The sequence below is a fragment of the Anser anser genome (genome assembly GCF_964211835.1).
Source record: "Anser anser genome assembly, chromosome: 18".
Classification (NCBI taxonomy): Eukaryota; Metazoa; Chordata; class Aves; order Anseriformes; family Anatidae; genus Anser; species Anser anser.
The window spans coordinates 9351120-9371966 of NC_139739.1; the positions used below are offsets into that span (position 1 = coordinate 9351120).

Consider the following 20847-nt stretch of genomic DNA (forward strand, 5'->3'; position numbering starts at 1 on the left):
GTAGTCTGACAGATTGGATAATCACACAACCAGGATTCACATCTGGACACTGGAAATGAAAGGGAGACGGACTCAAGGTGCAAACTCACTACCTCTGGGAACAGAGCTCAGTACAGTGTAAACCTGACATTTCTCATTGCCTGTCTGGGTCCTGAGCTTCCCTGAAAACTTGCCCTTGATTGGGAGCACTGAGATAGAAATGTTTCATGCTATGCTTTCCAAATTTCACAGAAGCAAAGACACCATTTTGCAACTTCTCTAATGAAGTATCTGATGCATTCTGTTTACACTGGGTATCAGTGCTGCTGGGAGACTCAGGGTTTAGGTTCTTCAGACCAAACTTCTTGAAAGCTTATGTAACTGGAACCAGTTCATCTTTGATCCAGTTTAAGAGAAATTCACTAGTCTATGCCCATTACCAGCCTTTTGTAGACGATACACTATATTAGCCCGTATGTCTTGTCATAATATATTCTAAGTGATATGTGATGACGGCAAATCTGTTATCCATTAAAAAGGTGCTGAAGACCAGCTTGTCAGAAGACTTTTTTTCCAGTTTTGCTCCTCATTAGTTTTTGAAGCCTGGAAGTTATAGAACAAAGTTCCTGTTAAAGGCTACGACTAATATTATCATGCTGCTTTAATGCTGAAGTAATCAAATATGTGAAAACTATATTCCCAATTCCTAGCACCACATTTTTATTCTAAACATTAGAAGAGCACACACATCCTGGAGAGAAAAATGTTTGCAGCTGACTGATATTTATCTGAAAAGTGTGATTTCCTCAAAAGCAGCTTGATGCAGCTTCCTGCCTGCATGTCTCGCACCGCTGGGGCTCTCATTCAATACTTGCATGCTCTGCAAGTGGACACTAAGGGGTGTAAATTCATTAACCTCTATTGAGTTCCTTCATACTCACATGCTGTTATAAAGTGAAGTCAGAATAAGACTCCAGGCTTCATTTAGCAGTATAATTATTTTTTCATGACCATGGAAAGGTAGTTTGTTTGTTTGTTTCTCCCCCCTCAATAACAATTCAGAGAGGTAGAATTAGTTTTATTCTCTAAACAAATCCTAGTGGCTATGACTATTTTTCAAGGAGGAATTGATTTAGCTTTAGGCATCAGGCACTTCCCTCTGATTGAACTGAACCTAATGCTTTCCACCACAACCTTTGCACACAAGCTTAGGAACTAAATTTTAGTTTTCCTCTTATATCAGCCAGCAAAACATCTCAGACATATCCACTCCATCCTTACTCAAGGAATTCAAGATAGATGAGGAAAGATTTTGCACATCCATCATTTGGAAGCAAATGCCTCTATGCCAAAATTTTCCAATCATCTTCACATGTTGCTTCAATGCCTTAATACACTTCAAAAGTCTATTACAGACTTTTGTAGGAACTATTTGGAGAGGTTTCAATACCGTATATCAGAATTTGTGATGACTTGGAACTATTTTATAAATCAGATTAAGTTTGGCAAAGACATGAGCATATCTCGGTGTGATCTTGTTCTGACTGATGCGACAAGAGAAACTTCACATCGGAGCACAATGTGGAAACAGACACTTGTGGAATTCAGGGGTCCCCAACAAAGCTGCAGTTCTGGGCTGTGCAGGGGGCAGAATGGAGAACACTGCATGTCTGGTAGAGAACACAATGAAACCTGTCTTGAAGTGCTCCAAGTGGTCACTTCCAAGTACTTGGACAATCAATAAGTTTTTTTTTCAAGTAAGACATGCAGATTTTGTTTGATGCAAGTAACATTTCCTCAAAAAAAAAATAATTCTAGAAAGTATGTTATTAAGCACTCAATCAGCATTATCAGACTTCTCACCACCAGAGATACTCAGGTGCACAACAAAGAACTGGAGCCTGTAGCAACAGCAAGAGGGAGGTCTATCACAGTAACAGAAGTGGTCCTCAGAGCATTATCTGCTCTTGTGAAAACAGCAAGCCTTGGAAGGGACCCTCAGAAAGCTTCCCTGGCCACATACATCTCTTCTTCACTCCTCAAAAACTGCTCTTCTAAGACGACATCTCTTTGTAAGGACAACCCTACATCAGCACATGGCAGCTTTCCAGCATTAAACATTCTTTCCCTAAAGGTAAAAACAATGATCTTTATCAAGAGGTTGGGCTTTCCTGACCCCTTAAATGATCACTTGAAAATCCCTCCAGGTATTTTTAAAGGTTTATAAGGAGGTCTCTTTCAAAGAAAGAAGCACAACAGCAGAAGCTCTCTCCGTGGCAGAGGGTTCCAGAAAGATTTTGCACTTCTGTTCCTCAGTAGTCACCTTCAGCCTTACTCTTGTCTACAAGGTGTTGGAGCCCTTCATTAATATCTCTGAGTATAAGGAAGTTCCAGCATAATTGTAAAGGGTGGGAGCTGACAGCAGGCACCACCTACAGATAGGACTGTTTATGCTGACGCAGGATAAATGGATGGAGATCTCCATTAACTGTAACCACTGGGGTAAACCTGGAAGTGTTTTCTTGCACAGAGAGATAGCACTGCCAGCAAGGAGTGCAATGGGAGCTGCACTATAGCTGCAAGGAGTTCTTCGCAAGGAGGGTTCCTACTATTAATATTGTCACTATCATACCAGATAATACAGTAAAAAGCAGCAGCTTGCAGAAAGGCTTAGGCTAGAGTAAACTGAGGAGTACTCTTTTGATTACAGTGTGGGGTAAAGTCCATGGGGTGTTCTCATATCTCTGCAAGCTAAACATTCATTGCCCACCGGGACAGCCCTGCTGCGTGTATTGCAGTAACACCTAACGCAGGGACCAGGAGCAGGGCTGCCTGCTAGGTGCTGTGCACAGCAGTGAGTGTCAGGCCTGCGCCGCAGCACGGGGACAAGATAAAGGCTGGGAAGCGTGAAAGCCCTGCTGCCCATCACTGCGTGCTGACGGGCAGGGAAGGCAGTTGTCCTGCTCAGACATACCTACAAACAGGGTTCCAGCCAAAGGTACGCCGGTCTGAAGCCAACAGCTATCCTGGTCACCCCGACTGTCCCAGAGGTTCCCCTGGCTGGGAGCAAACACCCAGAGATGAGCAGAGAGCAAGCCTGGGAGAGCAAACGTCCCTGGTTCTGGCTCCCGACCACATGCTGACAGAGCCGTACAGGACACAAGCGGGATGTCACTGGAACACCCCCGATCTGCCATGGGAGGCAGATGAGAGCAAAGCTGCTTGGGGCCAGTCCCACCCACTCCCAGCAGGGCTCTCCGTGGCAGACAGATATTGCTCGCGTCCAAAAAGAGCTCCAGCACAAAGCTTTGAGTCTCCGGCAGAGGTGCAGCTCTTCTTTCCATGCACCAAGCATTTCCTGATCTACTTTCAGTTCCCTCCTGCACAGCAGCACTGTGCAACATGCAAGTCAGGGGTGGAGAACGCCCCCCTTCCTGAAACCTTTGGAAATGGCTATTTTACTACAACACGGAGAGAAAGAAAGGACACTGAAACACGGCCCGGCCTGGGCCTCGGAGCCATCTCAGGTTTGGGGGGGAAGGAAAGCACAAATGGCTCAGAGACCCCCCAGTCTGGCTTTCTGCAGGACCTCTACATATCAAATTGAAATGGGCCTCTTTTTGCCCCTGGCTGTTCCTATAGTTTAAATGCTTTAACCTTTAAAGGTAGCATTCAGGAACCATGGTACTTAAGTGTTAAAACTAACTTGGAGTGTATTTTTGCAAAGAGGAAGAAGTTTTTCAGGGGCTTTTACCTCCCAGACATGCATTTCATTTCAGCACAGGTCATGTGCAGTGCTGGCTCTGCCCGTAACCTGCCCACTGTCCTTCATCTCCCCAATTTCCTCAGCCTTGTCCTGAGAGGATCAACAGATTAGGTACAGAGGAATTAAGGCTTCTTTAACAGTGGTGCTGAGCCCCCGCTGCTCCTGGCAGTAGGAATGGTGCTCAGCACTTCTTGAGGAGCAGGCAGTTCATCTGCCAGCATTGCTCTTCGCCCTGGTCTTCGAAGATGTTTTGAGACACTGGACAAGAAAAGAAGAAAAGCTCTTCCCTATCAAAAACCATCAAAAAACTCTCCAGTTTTCATAATGCCAAGTTCCTTACCATAGCCCCTGCTTATCCCCAAAACAGGCTCTGCACAGTCTGTCTTCCTCTTGAACGTCTTTCTTGTTCTGCCATTTAAGCTCCCCGAATGTCAAAGTCCCACTTCTCTGCTCACGTAGCTGCTCATCCAACCCCCTGCTCCTCATTCCTGATCTGTCCTCTCTCATTCTGCCTCCACTGTTACTTCCCACTTCTTTTGTTTGCTGTCATGTCTACAGATCCTGGAAAAGGCTTTTGCTTGACATGATCAGCTTTGTGCCTCCTCCTCCCTGTTGTTTTCTAAGCTTTGCTATTCTTCCATGTCAAGTGCCTTCTCCTCCATCCTCTGCATGCAGCTACAACCATCTCCCTCCCAAAACGCTCTTCTGGTCGGCATACCAACAGCCTCCTTACAGCCAGGCCAAAAGGGGGACCTTTTTCTTCTTGCACCTGAAGATCACATCTTCCTTGGGCCAGTGGGTCAGTGTTCCTTCCTTCCAGACTTCCTCAACTACTAATTCCCCCTTTCCCTGTCTGAAGCTCAGGCTTCAAGTAATTTTTATTTTTCTGTCCTGCCGGCATGCTGGCCCTCCATAGAGTTCTGTCCATCTGCTATGCTCTACAATACATTTTTCTCTGTATATTTTAACTACCAACAACTACCTCTGCAGGTGAGTCCCAGCTCACCTGGCAGTGAGAACAGAGCTTGTTTTCCAGGACAGTTCACCCCTCACAGTTTGTTTGCTGAGATCACCCACAATAGCATTGACAGGATAAATTTTTTGTAAGGATACCTCTACATTAAGAACAAGAAGCAATCAGTTCTTTTCATGCTCTGATTGCCATTAAAGTAGTTAGGTTTGGGGTTTGCAAGTAATTACCTGCATTCCTTGTATAACATGAATATAGCAAAATTTCAGCTGCAATCTCCCTAGGACCGAGTAGCCACCAGACAAAAGGCAGCTGCATCTCAGCCTGCCTTGCATTTGAGAGCAGGGCAGAAAGGTGAACGTTTCTATATGCCATTACAAAACCAAGCTTCCAACCTAGCGCAGCAGCCAACAGCTTTTCAGTGTGTCCATGGCTGTCTATCACAGAGGAGGTACTGGAGCATGTATACAGGGCAACCAAACCCACTCACAAGAGACCCAATTTCTGTAAAGCCTCCAAGAGCAAATACATTTCAGGTTTCTGGCCAGTTCTTCTCTAAAACTGGAGAAGAGCAGGTGACATCTCCACCTAACAAGGTAAAACAAGTCAAATCTACTGCCACCAACACTTCACCTCCTAACTCCTGCCATACCCACATAATTTTCCTATTTTATTAGTCACCTCTCTAGGCAGAGGCAAGATAAAGCAGCAGATTACCTTGATTAGAAGCCAAAGCAAGAATTAGGTTTTGGGTTTAATGGCACATGGACACAGCCTGCAGTCAGGTCCCAGAAAAAAGACAAGACATTAAGAGAGGGGGAGAGCAGAACCTGCAGTTCTACCTCGCCCTCCAAAATGCAGGAGGTAAGACATAAGCAAACCACTTCAGGGTCGGGGGGAGCACAAAATATCCTTATAAAAGAGCAGCCCAGCTGAGTTCCAGCCCCCAGTACTCACCAGATGCCTCAAAACAATCTTCAAGCAACTGTGCTCTAAAGAAATAGCAGAGGCTGAAGGAACTCAGCACTGTTGAATGACTCCAGTGCTTGGGGCAACAGCAAGTCCCCAGCTGTGGCATCCCAAGAAGGTACAGCATGAGGGACACATGGAATGAAGAAATAGCTAGCCAGAAAGCAAAGCTCCCTTAAAGCATGTTTACTGCCTGTGGATCTGCACTAGGTTGCTACTAACAAGTTTAAATGGGTTTCCAAGTCAAAGGTGGTTATTCTCTTGAATGCATTTTTCCTTGTTTTTCCTTTTCCTTTTTATTTTCTTTAAGTAGCTTTTTACTAAATAATCTTCATCTTTCCTAAATTGTCATTTCCCTCTTTCTTTCTTATTGGTTAAATCTGGGCTGAGGTTTGATTGCTGTAGAACAGAGGTATGTTAGGAAATTTGATGCAAAGGACAAGAAAACAAAAATCAGAGGTATTTGGTCTGAAAAGAGGCTTTGTCCAAGGCATAATTCTTGTGTGTTTAAGGACAGAGTAATAGATTTAGAAGGATAAGTCATATATCTTAGGATTTTCTTCCCTGCCCCCTTTGATTGATTAATTCCAGTCTCTTCAGATCTTTGCCTGTTCCCACAAACCTGGAATCTCAGGATTGTTTGATTAAGTCATGGTTACCATGACAATAAAAGTGCCTCTGGCCAGTTTGACCTTTGACTGGATTCAATTCACTGAGAGAAATGGACAGAGACTATAGAAAAAGCTTCGGCTTCACGTCCACTCCTGCATAAAGCAGGCTCCGCGCACTTTCAGGGAGTGAGCCGGTTGCCCTTTTCAAAAATATAAAGCAGAAAGGCTCTGGAAAGCTTTTCTGAGGTTTTGGTAACCAACCTCATGGTTAATATCACTTCAGATATAAAACGCACACAATCACAAGGTGGGAGACTTATTGGAAAATGTGGCATTTATCACAAGAAAAACAAAAGCTGGGATCATGTTTCGCGTGTCTGACACCCAACTTAAAACCACGCCATATACACATGCACCAGATATTTTGTAGGTATTTATGAACACCTACCCCTGTAAACATGTAGGTGCACAGAAAAGCAGATTTCAGACTTAAAGACTCGTTTCTTCCCCTTCCCCTCCAGCCCCGCCCCCATGCTGCAGGCATTGTGCTGCTGTTGCTCATATAGATAATTATTCCTTTTCAAATACTTTCATTGTAAATCCATTTCAGCAAAAATAGGGGGGGGGGGGGCGCTGAGGTGGTGGGGAGAGATTTCAAAATTAAACCTGTTACGCGATTTGTAAATGGGCCTGACAGAATGACAGCCGAGTGGCCGTTGCAAGGCAATTCATGCATGCAAGATTGCCAGATCCCTGGTGGGAGAGTACGCCGTGCCCGGGCGGGGGCTCCCCTTGCGCCATGCTCCTGGCTGCTTAGCGCACTGCAGCCCCTTCTCTTTTATTGCTTTTTCTCCATGAAGGAGAGAAATCTTTTCTTTTGCCTAGGTCAGAGCAACGATAAAAGGCAGCTAGAAAGGAGGCTTGTTTCTGAAGCCACTGGCTCCTCAAAATGCCATGTATCAACGTGGTGGCAGACAGAGTCAATGGTGGAAGCCATTTGGGAAGAGCGGGCTTGGCTGCGCATGGACATCGCGCACACCTCCGGTGAAGGGAGGGACGGCCCTTCCTCAGTACGCTTGCCCAAGGTGAACATTAGCCAACGAAATGGCACAGAGCCAAATAAAGGGAAGAAAAATAAACCCAGGCACTGTAAAAACAGAGTGAAAGAGGATGTCTGGGCTGAGGCAATAGCTGCGTTGACCTTACTTGGGTAATAGACACCGCTAGCTTAAAAGACAGACCGGAGTGGGCAAGCGGGAACTTAGAAATTCATTTTCCCAGTGTAAGTCCAGTTTTGGACTTTGATTTGTTGCTTATTTACTGTCAGGAAGCTCTTCCTCTTCTCACCTAGTTACCTTGAATGCTGAAGCCATAGCAAACTGAAGGGGATTATTTGAGCCCTCCGCAGGCTTTTTGGACACAGAATCCTCCCGCTTTCTGTGCCAGCTGTGAAGACCATAGTCTGTCAAGGGGCACATTTTCAACAAGTTCAATAGAGAGCTACCATTTAGAGCATTTTGGTTCAGAGAGTAAGTATTGGAAGAGATATTTGTTTGGGAGGGGATAGGGAATGGAGGACTGGCTATTTTTATTTATCTATTTTTAAGGTGAATGATAACAAGGAAAACGTCAAGAGAAGTGTACAGGAAAACGATCATTTCCAGAAGAAATTCTGTCCCCAGTGGAAAAGCATTTTTGCTTCCAAAAGAAATCAAAGATGAAATTTTCAAAAGCACCTACCTGACTTTCAAGGAAAATAAATTCCTAGAGAGTCTCTGACTTTGGCAAAAACATATCTGAATCCTTCTACTTCCACAATTCCTAAGTGAAACTGTTTGAATCAGATGACGATTTCGCCTCTGAAGAAATAGCAGGCATCTACCTCACTGGCTCATTCACCATCCTTTGCAGCACGACAGGAAAACATTATTAATGTTGCATTTGCCTGTTCCATCTCGGCCTTTCGCTCCCCTCATTCTTTTGATGCTGAGTGCTTCCAGTTGTGCCAGTCTGTAAACTCTCGGCAGTATTTTGTATTTTCCTTCAGTCTCTCTCTCCTTCTCTGTAAGATTTCACCAGCCTATTAGTGTTAGAATGTGAGTGTTTATTAAATCCAGATATCTATTTATCTATTGGTCTATCTTTATGCAATTCATATACATGCATGTCTGCTGAAGCACGGTCCTGGGTATAATGTTCCATTAGAGTGAAATGTTTACATAAAGGAAACTGAGGAGTTTAGCTATTATAAACCTGGACACTGTCAGTTTACTTACAAGAATGTCATATACAGTCCATGGCCAGCCTTAAATTGAGACCCTATCACATCTCTCCTTTCATATCTGTCCCTTTTTGTCTTCACATGTGGCTTATCACAGACATAGCATGGATTACTTCAGATGCAACAAGAATCTCAATATTAGCGAGTAGTATGATTACTAGCAAAACAGTGTCCGTGCATGGTGACTATCAGGCAGTTTCTTTTTGTCCAAGAGGATGTCTATCCCTATAACTTCAGGAAAATATCTGGTAATAAGACTGGTAAATGTGTCTCTCCCTCAGGAATAAATCCATGTGCAGCCACTAGTTTATTTCTTTATTGAATCAAAACCTACATGTCAAGCCCCTGGTGCCCAAGGTAAGTGGTGATTTGAGAAGGGAAGCAAGGGTCACGGGATGAGCCAGGGATAGCCGCCACCAGGATAGCAGCTTGGAAATACCTGCCACTTGGTACAGGCAGATATTCCGCTCCGGGAAAACATGCCGTATTTTTAGATCCAGTCAATAACAGGATGTTAGGTGATCACCGAAGACAGCTACTGCTGCGTTTAAAACCCTGCCAGCTAGCTGTACTCATCTCCAGAGTAACCCTTAGCATAATCACAAACAACTGGTGTGATTTTAAACAAAAGTGGCTGACCGTGGCTCGCGGTGCCATTAGCTGAGCAGAGCCCTGTCCCTTTCCCCCGCCAGCCGCGTTGCCGGAGCCTGCTGGTCACACGGCGGCTCTCGCTGCCGCTGCCTGCCCGCTGCCTCCTGCCTCACCCTGAAAGGCAGCCGAGCTCTAATGACCTCCCATGCACTTACATCTAACAGATACGTTTCTGAAAACAGAATCAGACCTCACACATCTACGACCGCTTTAAAAGGCTTCCCACCGCACCTTCTGCTCTCTGTTCTCTGCACTTGAGCAGAAGAATTGCACAAGTCTCCCCCTCCCTCCCACCCTTTCCACCTAAGCTCTTCCCGACAGCAAGAAAAACTTAGACCAGCGAAAGGAAAGCCAAAGAAACAATCCTGGGGCCTGCCTGCTCAGGGAACAATTTCCATATCTGGCTTTCACAGCTGCTGGAGGGCTGGGTGCAGCCGTGCTACGACTTCTCTCCCTCTGTGCCCTCTGCTTTCCACGGCTCCACGTGGGGAAGGATTTCGTTCACCGAGTCAAACCAGTCAGTGGGAGAACACTTCCATCAACACATCCCCAGAACTGTCCCTCCTTTCCCTCTGATGCCCACCCACTCAGGAAAAAGGGGGAAAAGAGATAACAAAAGCAGTCTTGGTTCTCCTCTTCTCCCCTCACAGCTGTGATTCCCAGCTGCCAGGTTTACAGAGCACCTCTTGCTGATGGCCATGGGCTGAGGCACACGAGGACAACCTCATGGGGCACATCCAAGCCACGTGCCACAGGCGGGGCACGAGCAGGGGCTGGAGACAGGCATCGCTGACACAGTGCCAGGACTCATTCACCAGACGGATACTCAGAGCTGCGCAGCAGCATAATGGGTGACTTCTCCACACCAAAGCACATAACGCTGTGGTACGGGGTCACGGTACCACACCATAGCTGGCACAACCTCGTAACAGCTCTGCGACAGAGAACCGAGACGACGTGATGTGCCACTACACACACAAACTGGTAGCGGGGCCCAAAGGTCCTTCGACAAGTCAATAATACAGTGGAACTATGAGGTTTTAGGCACTGGTTCACAAAAGACACAGGCAGACAAAAAAAGATGGCTTTGATACTAACTCAACCCACCAATTTTTCACTGAAAGCAGATCAGTAGGGCAGGCTTGTTCCGAGGTTTTGTACTGGAGCAGGTCTCACCTGCCTGTGCCATTCCCTCGGGCTGTGCCAGGCGTCGCACCACAAAGCCAGCACAGATCCTGTCAGGTGCTCTGGGCAGTTCAACAGGACCACAACCACACAGCCATGGTTTGGATTACCAGACTTTTGGATCACTGGGCTACCAGGGGTTTGGCAGGCACAATCCCATGTCAGAGAATAGCACAATTCTGTTCAGTGGCTTAAATCTAAAGGACCAAGTCTCTTCTCCTGTACAACCCCAAAAATTTCCATCCAACTGCAAGGGACTTCCAGCCAGATCTTTTTTAAAGATTAGTACCAGAGAGGATAGTTTGTGTGCAAGGTTTGTGATACCTGTATATCAAAGGCTCTCTAAAATACAAATCTGCACTAGCAATGGGCTGAGTCAGATTTTTACTTTAAGAGATAATAGCTCTTGTCATACAAATGTATGTATAATTTCTAATCCCACCTACATTTTAAATTAGCGTAAGAGAATCTTGACATAAACTGTTTTCTGAAGAAATAAAGCAAATACCAATAACAATTTAAAATGAATTAAAATTTGGGAGAGGAAAAAATCCCCCCAAAATCTTGACAGCTTCAACTCTCAGACTGAGACGCCATCTGGCCCACCTTCCTTTACTAGTTCTGGTTGTGATTTCTTCAACTAAATAGTTGTAATAAGCTATTTTGCAGAAGTAGACCAAGAAGATGGCTGCAGCCCCTTTAGCAAAGCACAACACACACACACACCCCTTCCTCCACGTCCCCCTCTGCTGTGCTACATTCACCTCCTTTTGGGCATCCACCTTTGGGGCTCTCTGTTCAGTGCCTCTTGAGCCCAAAGTGCTTCTAGGGCAATGGTTTAACCTCCCCAGATGAAGACCCACTGCTCCTTTGAGTTTTTATCTCTCCCACTAATTATCCCCCTCCACTTTAACAGTCACGTTGCCTGCCCTTTGCTATGGTTGTCATCTCTTCCCTCATGCCTCTTTGGTGACTGGAAGAAGACAGAAGGAAAAGCAGTGACTCATACCAAGTAAACGGGGTTTGAACTTCCTTTGGGTCTGCATTTCTTCTGAAATGGAGCTGGGGAAGCTCTGCCAGCCCAACACAAACCCTCCTCAACCAGTGCTCCCCCTCGCTGCCACCCTGGCCTTACCCCCATTTTGGGGGAGTGAGGATGTTCACTGTTGAGAACAAGCTGAGGTGAGGAGCTGGCTGTTCTTCTGAGGCCAAGGATGTGAGGTGGCGAATTTAATTCTCCTCTCTTAACTGCTTCTTCACTAAATCTACGCTGCCTGCTAATCTCCTGCATCCCTATAGAAAAGTCACGACTGAAGACTCAAGTTGTCAAAACATCACATGTCTTTTCCACCAACGCTGGTGGAAGCATGGCTGTGCTCAGCTGGAGCGGAGTTGAGCGAGCTTTTAGAGGGTCCCTGTTTCCAATTTAGCACAGCTCCCAGGAGGTATTACATTTCCTGGTGCAGAGCAGAAAACGCTTTGAGATCCTCAAGCACAAAGCCCTGTTGTTTTATTCATTTGTACTGCTGAGCAAATTCTCTTTTCAAGGCTTCCAGTGGGGAAATGTCCTCCAGTTTCTTCATAGCGAAGTCCAGATTAAAGCTACCTTCACCCTTTTAATGTCTAGAAAGCACAATTCCTTCAAAGACCAGCTTTATTTCCTGTATTCCTGGAAGATCTTTTTAATTGCAAGAAATATGCCGTTCCTAATTACAAAAGCATTTAAGCTCATCCTCTATTCTGTTGTGTTGTTGGCAAAGCCCCTGGAAGAGCTCTCCAACCTGAAACTTCCAAGGAATCTATTCGGAAACCCATTGCAGCTTCCAGATAATGCCCTGCCAGCGTTATTAAAAGAGCAATGCACGAGCAGGCTCATACTCGCATTGCAGTCATTCTTGGCACTCCCGCGGGCTCCTCCATCCAAGAATCCTGCGCAGCTCATTCCAACAGCTGCCGCTTCCTACCGGCCCCATGACTAACGCGCGCGAGCACCTTCCACAATCACCTGAAGCTCACGCGTTTTATGGCACTTCATGAATTACACTTTACAAAGACCCTCTGGTGTCATCCCCGCTTCTCCCACGAGAGAAACTGAGGCACGGAGCTGATCAGAAGCAGCTGCAGAGGTCCTCGCACCAGCGGCCGAGGGCAGGCTGGCTGTCTCGGGAATTCGGGACAGGCTCTCTGATGTTTAACATGGTGAACACCGCTGTCCCCAAGCACTCGTGCTGTGCTACCGTCAGCCAACCAGATCCCAGCATTTTTTCTTGAATTTTCCCCAGATTACAACCAGGGCAAGTTTGCTGCTGCTTCAAAACAATGTTTCTCTGATTACAACCTAGGCTGACAATTATAGTGATTTAAAACCAAACTAATTGTGAAGTACTTTGATCATGCTTAGCACAACTTGTGGTTTGTAGGCTGAAAATAGTTAAAAGGAACCCTTGGGTTCACAATTTCCTTGCATATAAATTTTATTTTGATACATAAGGTATGATTTTAATATTAAAATTAACCTTGTGCCTGTGTTTTCCCCTCATCCCATTTCTTCTTTGAATATTATTGCTGGTATAATTTTCCCTCCCTTACCTTAATATTTACCACACAATTTGTTTTAGCTTAAACTTAGCTTTCCTTATTTATTGGCTTTTATTAAGATGAGTTTCCTGAAGTATATCTTGATTTTGGTCTCAGTTGCTTCTTTTCTTTTGTTAAGAGAAAAATGGTTGGCAATGCAAATCGCTTTCCTGCGGGGGCAGAGAGAGGGGGCACCCGAGCAGCAGACCTGGGGTACTGCAAGGATCTCTGCTGATATTACAGAAGCCCTAGCAGCAATCTGCACTGCGTTCATTCAGCCCATGCACAGTTTTTGTTAACATAGTATGGGCAATAAATCCTTCCATTTCCCCGTCCTTCCTTCTCCTTGTTGAGAGTACAGGACATTTGCTTTTGCAGCGCTGACAAGCCGCATCGGTTAGCTGTGCCCGAAGCTTCTGGCCAAGCACTATATGCAGACCCCTATTTCGAACCACGTTTATTTGTGGCACAGCTACCCAGGTAGCACAGATACGTGCCCTGTGTTTGGAGGACCCTCACGGCTCCCCTCCTTCCGCCCCACTGCTTCTGCCCTTTCCTGCAGCAAGCCTCCACCCGGGGCTGCCCCGGACTTTTCCTGCCTCCGGCCCAGCGCGTGCTCGTTTTCAGCGTGATTTCAGGTACGAGGGGCTGCTTCAAAGGGAGGTGCACATGTTGGTCCCATCCCCGAACTGGCGCCTCTCTGCCTGGGAAACCTGAGAGTTTCTGTCCCTGCTTATGAACCGTGACATCTGCGCATTCCTCGGGCGCTGACCCCCGGGGGCCACAGGTCACCCCCAGGTCAAGCAGTTTCCTCTTTCACCACCAATAGAGACCTTGACTAGAGGTAAATTATGTTGCAGTTTAAGGAAATAATTTGAAACACTCTTGTAATTATAATAAATTTTGCTGTTTACATTTTAATCTTCAACCCTTTCACCCTCTGGTTCTCTTGTTTAAGGAAAAAAAAAAAAAAGTGGGGAATTATATATTTAGCAGAAAAACTCCTGCCATGGTGGACAGTTGGGTAAATAACTTGAGTCCCAGTAAGGCAACAGCTCCAAGGTCTTTGTCTGCCTTTAGCATGAGCATGCACTTTTGTAAGTGCAAGATCTACTTAATCTTCAGATAAGTACACTTGTGCAGTGCGGCTGGAAACATAATCCAGTGTCAGGAATGCCACGTGATAACCAGTCCTCGCGGCGAGGAACTGTAAAGTTACTTGAAGCAAAATCTTGAGCACCTTACTCAGGCAAAATTCCAGTCAGCTCCAATGAAATCTTGCAGTAAACCAGACTTTGACTCATGGCTATAGAAAGAGCAGCTGTTTTACTGAGCATACGTTGTCATCTGATCATTTTCACTTGCTGCTCACGAGTGCTGATGGGGTTGGAAAAGTCTTTCATTCGAAGGAAAGCATTCAAATAACCAAAATAAAATCCTGCTAGCTTTCAGCTGGGTACCATCACTCCATTTGATATTTTACTACAAGACCCTGCACACGTACAACCATTCCCCGCTCACCCAATACACACCATCATCCAAAAACTGAATTTGGGGCAAAGAAGCAGCAGAATGACTACAGCAGAAAGGTGACATCAAGTGTTGCAAGAATGAACGCTCAAGGAAAGTGAGGAAAACAACAAAGCTACTTGCTACCAAACCCGAATTCTCAGGACTAAAGAATAGCATTTTTTTACAGGAAAGCCCAAGCTTGGTGCCCATCACCACTTTGAATGAGCAAGAACTAGAGCCCCCTACCTGTGGGTGTCAGGGTTTTGCCATCCCACATCACCCTGCTTGAGTGCTATGCAGTGTCAGCACAACACAGCGAGGCCAGGGGAGCAAACAGAGCAAGTGCAACTGGTATCAGCACACTCCGATCTTTGTTCTGGTGCAGACTAGGTGTGTGTCCTAGGGCAGGCAGCGTAACTCCACTCTGCTTTAGCAACGGCACTTGCAAAGCAGGTACAACAATCACCTTCATAAAACACCATCAGATTTACAACTGCAAGCTGCTACTCGTAGCAATATTGGATCTATGTTAGGTATTATTACAGAATGCCACGCACTTCAAGAGCTTTGGATAGCAACAGCTTACAAAGAGAGAAACATTGCCTTCAAAACCAAAACACAAAACACCACCACCAACAAAAACCCGCACAGACTAAAGGTACTCACTCACCAGCAGCCACAGAGGAACCTCCTGCAAAGCACAGTCACTCTCGGAATTACCCCTATAAGGGCTGAAGTAGCTGGACCTGTCAAACTTAAAGCCTAGCCCTGCATGCAGCGGTGCTCTCTGGGAAGGGAGTCCCTGTAACAGTGGGCTTGGTGCAGCTGGGTAAGCGCTAAGTGGTTTGCTTGCTGTAATGAATAGCTCACTGACACCAGGTGGTCCTAAAGCGTGGGCAAGATAAGCCCCAACACTGCTTACTGGAAAGAGAAAGGGGAATATAAGGAATCACTGACCAGTCCGTTTTCTGGATCTTCCTGTTCTTGTTTCTGAGCTGCCTTGTAGGGGCAGTCTGTCCAGGGAACTGCTGCCTGCCTCTGGGTGCTGCTTGAGCATGGGGGAGACAAGGGGCAACCTCGGCTTCCTTCTTCCCCAATTGCAGCCCTATTTGGGGCAGCACAGCTCCAGCTACCCACTGCTGACCTTTTCCCACCCTTCACTGCGTCAGTTATGTACCTGACAGATGCACAGGATGTCCTCAGCTGAAATAATGCTGTTCTGCTCTAGAGGGAGGATGGTAGCAGGGAGTAAGAGTGGACAACTTCCTCTGCAGGACCAAGGGGAGGGAAGTGTCTCTTCTCTGCTTGAGAGCACAGGGAACAGCGAGACACTGGGCTGAAATGTGGCAAGAGTCTGTAGCTGGCAACCGCTGCGTTCCTGTTGGCAGAGCATGATCTAAGCCTCTTTATCCTTTTTTCCTTCCTGAGGATCCTTTCCCTAGCCAGCTGGAATAGGGTACCAGTATCTTGGTCTCCTGTCATGGAATGTGAAACTAATCCTGTTGTCGCAAGCTCTGATGACAGCGTCCTGCACCTTTGAGTATGTACTGTCCCTTGAGACACGCGCACACAGCCTCCAGCGGAGCCAATGAAAGCCGCACGCCTGTGTCCAGAAGCAGTTTCAGTCCTCACGCTGATCCACTTCAATGATTTCAGCAGAAGATGCTGTTGGCTGGTTAGGGACTGGAAGCTCTCCAGACCTCAGTTCTGGGCTGCAGTGGAAAGTCTGTTTCTTTAGCACTCTGGTGCACTTGTCGTCCTGCACCGACGCAGCCTAATAGTGTAATTCTACCTGCATTCAAAGCCAGCAGTACAGTCCCACTGCTTTCAGATGGAAACTGTTCCAAGCCCTTAATCTTCAATTAAGTGGCCAAATTAGAAATGAATAAGCGCCTTCCATGTTCAAAGGGTTGAAAACAGTGATACTCTATGTCTTCCTAAAACACAACAAACGAACCATTTCCAAACAGTGTAACAAAGCAGGACTGCACAGAAAAGCACGGAACTGGGTAGTAAAACAGACACTGCTTTACACTGAGCGTCCCCCCAAACCTGGTCAGCTCCCACATGGGACCTTTTCCACACTCTGCACAGACCACGGGAAATGATCTCAGCTTCTGCAGTGCTTGCTTTTCACCCATCTGCTGCTGAGGGATTTCTTAAAAGCAATCTCTGTCTCAGTGCAGAAGTCCTACCACGAATAGCTGGGCTAACAGAGCTTTCCCCATCTCTAGTTTCTGAACGCATTAAATTAGATCGGTATCTTGTTTCGGGACAAACCTAGGTAGATTGCTCTTTTGATCTACTAGGGCCATGCCTGTGTTCCTCTGATGACAGGATATCACAGAAATCTCGCAGGAGTTTCCATGGATCCTCCCAAGGAGCAGCAGGTATCTATCATTCCTATCAGCACTACTCAGAGCCACGGCAGCAGCGCTGATGGAGCCGCAGCACACAGGTGTACAGAAGTGAAGACCAGACAGTGCTAGATCCTACATCACAATGAAACGTCTTATTGTCTGACTTCTCTGAGGTTTCAGGAAACAATGGAAAGCAAGAGAAGAATCTGTCAGTAAATAGGCTGGTCCACATTTTTGTCCAGCCCTAGTTTCTATGAGAACTCCTCAGTTGCTTTCCCCAGAGTCAGTGTCTCAGCGGGACAAACCAGTCAAATCCTAGAGATGGGTTTCTCTGGGAATTCAACCATGGGACTGCTGCCCAGCCTTCGCTAAGGCTAAAACTAAAATCCAAGAAGTGTGAACTAAGGACACATCAGATTATGAAAGCAATCAAGAGATACTGTGATCATTAGCAATCTCAGTGGCCTGTGCTAAGGATATTTATTCAAGCAGATCTGTATTCCGAGTCCTCTAATATATTTTCCTATCGACCCATAGACAGTTTACAATGTTCATGCTCAAAACTTCAGCTCCCTCTCCCATTTTCTCTCCAGAGTAGAGAGCTGCATGTCCTCCCCCTCCCTCCCCCCTCCCCCCCAATCTAACCTGACACATGGGTTTGGAGGAGTAGAGATCAAGATATTTGCTTTGCCCCACAATCTGTAAGTACAGGAGGGATCAGGGTAAGACCTCCTGTGATTTCATCCTCTGAGAAGCAAGCAGATGCCCTAGTGACAAACTCACAGGAATCCAGTATTACTGAGAGCATTTTCTCCTCTTGTATCCAAACATGGATTATGATGCACGACCGAGTTGTAGTCATCTTGCAAGAGGGATGTTCTACCACTGGGGAGTTTTGATTCTCTTCTTACAATTTATTACTCTCTCTCTGACTTTCATTTTCATTTAGTTATTAAAGCTCTGACAGAGAGGTTTTTGCCCCACAGGGTTAGAGACTTGATCCAATTTATTGTAGCTACTTTTTCTTTCTTGAAATAGCAAAGTTAGCTGTTAAAATATTTTGGTAGATATTCAGCAAACCCCAAACTCAGCTGGTGCGTAGGTAATCCCGTGGACCACAGGAGAGCATCGTGGGGAAGCAAATGGAGAGGGTAGCTGATTCATTTTCCACACCTGCACATTTCTAAGTGTCTGGTACTCAGATGAAAAATGAAACACGCTGCCTGCTGTCCATGTGCTGGGCAGTCCCTGGTCACCTGTAAAGCAAAAACTGCTTGTGTTGGGATAAACACCTTGTCTGAGCCTTAAAGCAGTGCCAGGGGAGGGGACGGTTGGTCCCAGTGGACAAATGAAAGAAAAGCAGAGTGCAGGGTGTGCACCCTGCCACAGAGGAGAAGAGCTGGGATACCTCATTCTCTCTTCAGTCCAACTCCAAACGGACAGTGCTGTATTGCTGAGGCTGCTTGCAACAATAAAAAGGGCTCTAACACCTGTGGTGCGTGTGCAGTATAAACCTTGCCACTCTCCCCTGCTCTTTGGGCTCTGACATTTCTCTCACTTACTCTTCCCTCAAGCTGCACAGTTCAGGAACCCACTTCTGCTTCTGTTCAGGCAGTGCACATTACTCACATCTCTGCTGCCTGACTTAACCCTTTTTACCTCCTCTATCTCCACTGAAGGCAGAGCTTTTGTTTGTTGCATGTATCAGTGCTGTCAGGAACCAGCGTCTCCTGATGCACTTGACACCTTAAGAAGGAGGGAACCACAGATTTGCACCGGAACTGAAGAAACCACAGTAGAGGAAAAAAAAAGAAAAAAAGAAAAAGGGATTTTGGTTGTGTCTCCCCTACAAGGGTTGCCTTACAGTGAGCACCTGGCACCAGAAGCCCCTGCCTCAGCTGCTGCTGGGAGGCACAGTGGCAGCAGTAACAGCAGAAATCTCACCAGGACAGATTTTTATGTGAGCGACCTGCTCCCAGTGAAATCACTTTGAACAACAAGACAGCTTTCTTCAGTCTGAAGAAATCGGTACGCTCACCCCAGCCACTATTTATTTTATAAGTGTCCTGCATGTAATGAAAGGAACAATCTTTCTTACCATCTGCCTTACTGAGAGGCACATTTTGTGTGTCGACCAGTTTCAGAGAGCTAATGGCAAAGTGCACATTACTAGCCCAGCAGTGAAAGCATTTGTAAACATCATCATCATCAAAGAGGCCTAGAGCTGCAAAGGCTGTTTTTTGCCTTGTGAGTTTATGTCTGTAAATGACTAATTGGTAAAGTTTTATCTGCAGAAGGTGGTTGGTGGTGGAAGATATTTACAAGAAAGAAAAGCAGGAAATAATTCATCTTGAGAAGCTGAATCTAATCTGAGATGCTCGCAAATTAAAATGGGCTTTAAAAATGGGTTTATTTTCTTTGAAAACATGTCAAAAAATACTATCCTAGTTTCTGTGAATGAGGAATGGAAATGGGCAGCCAGAGGGTGCAAAAAACTGGAAAACAGGTGAGCGGGAGACTGTGTCATGGGCTGCGGGAGCCGGGATCTCTATGGAGGAGTTTCGGGATGGAGGAGCTGAGCACTTGCACCCACTTGCTGCACTTGCCATTAATTTACTGAAAACAAACAAGATACCGGATTTTGAATGACACAATGGCTCAGCTGTGGAAAATAACCACTTGCCTTTTACTGCTTTATTTTATGCAACCTTCCAAAAATTCTTTTTCTTTGAAATAAAACCAAAAAGGATTAAAAAAAAAAAACCTGGTATTGTAGGCTAGAGAGCAGGATTTTCCTCTAGGCCATGAAGTTGTTAAAATCATTTCAAATGAGGTTGGTGTTTAGTCTTCGCTGCAGGAAACATTGCTCTACCTGTCTGAAATAGCTCTTATCAGGAAAATAACGCTCGCTACCTCTGCCGAAAAATCAAGGGGTGACTCTTTAAAACAGTTATATGACCTTTAAAAAGTACACAAAATAAAGGAACAACAAGGATGTTGGGATCCCCATTAGTTAAATGGCCTCCTAGGCTTTCATTGGGTTATGGATGTATTTAACTAATAGAAAACATCGCCCAGTCTGATTCCTGTCTTAGAAGGAAAATAGGGATAATTTAGTATCAGGAGTGATTAATGTCATTTACTTACCCATTTTGTTATAGCTGTTACTGAATTTAAAATGCTACTCACAAATTAAATATTTTACAACCATTTTGCTCCTAATTGGTTGCAGATCACAGATTTCCTTTAAACATAACGGCTGTTTAGGTGGTGGGGTTTGCAATGCACATTGTTTTTTTACAATCACTTTTGACATTTTGAGAATTTGTTTAATTTTGATTAATTTCAGTTAAATGAGATGAGAGCATTCTCAGCAGACTATTCTCTGGAACAGTCTGTTGTTTCAAAGTGTGGTTTAAGTGCACAACACCCTTTACCATATTAATTTGCACTCTTTGCCATATACATTTTGGTCTTTAAGGCTCTGAATTAATGTAGCTTAAGGAGATGCTATCTTGATTATTACTTGAGTCAGGATAGTTTAACAAACTCTTACTAAAAACACCCCATCACATAGTGAATCTAAAGGTTTTAGAGATTTCTTTTGATGTTATCTTTTAATGTACCACTGAATTCAAATCCAAAGGAGCAGTAATGAAGCACAGAGTGTGCATCCTCTACATGAGCAGTGGAGGAAAGCTGATTACTTTTTACAGGAGGCTAACAAATAGCAAGTTTTGGTGTGCCAGGGACTTCTGAAAGTTGTGCTGAAACCAAGATAAGGTCTGCCAAGAGCCAGCGAAGAGCAGTAAATAAACTTTACACTGCATCCGAGTCAACTCCTGTTAGACAAAGCTCACATGCATACTTGGAAGAAACCCTAATAGTCTGTTTTAAATATTATCAAGGTATTCTTACAGTGGGTTGGTTTCTTTGTGTGTGTGTGTGGTTTGTTTAATCACAGTCAGAGTACACCTCTCCTCTCT

General features: G+C 45.4%; 1 protein-coding gene across 2 annotated transcripts in view; it reads right to left on the reverse strand.

The window, feature by feature from the left end:
- Nucleotides 1-20847, reverse strand: part of TOP3B (DNA topoisomerase III beta) — an 84784-nt gene that overhangs the window by 33256 nt on the left and 30681 nt on the right. Inside the window, exon 1 of one of the 2 annotated variants that reach the window (XM_083803556.1) lies at nucleotides 15172-15280. The exons of the other annotated variant lie outside the window; for it this stretch is intronic. The gene's annotated coding sequence lies outside the window, so the exon portion shown is untranslated. Of the gene's footprint in view, nucleotides 1-15171; nucleotides 15281-20847 lie in introns of those variants that run through there. 2 annotated transcript variants of the gene reach the window in all.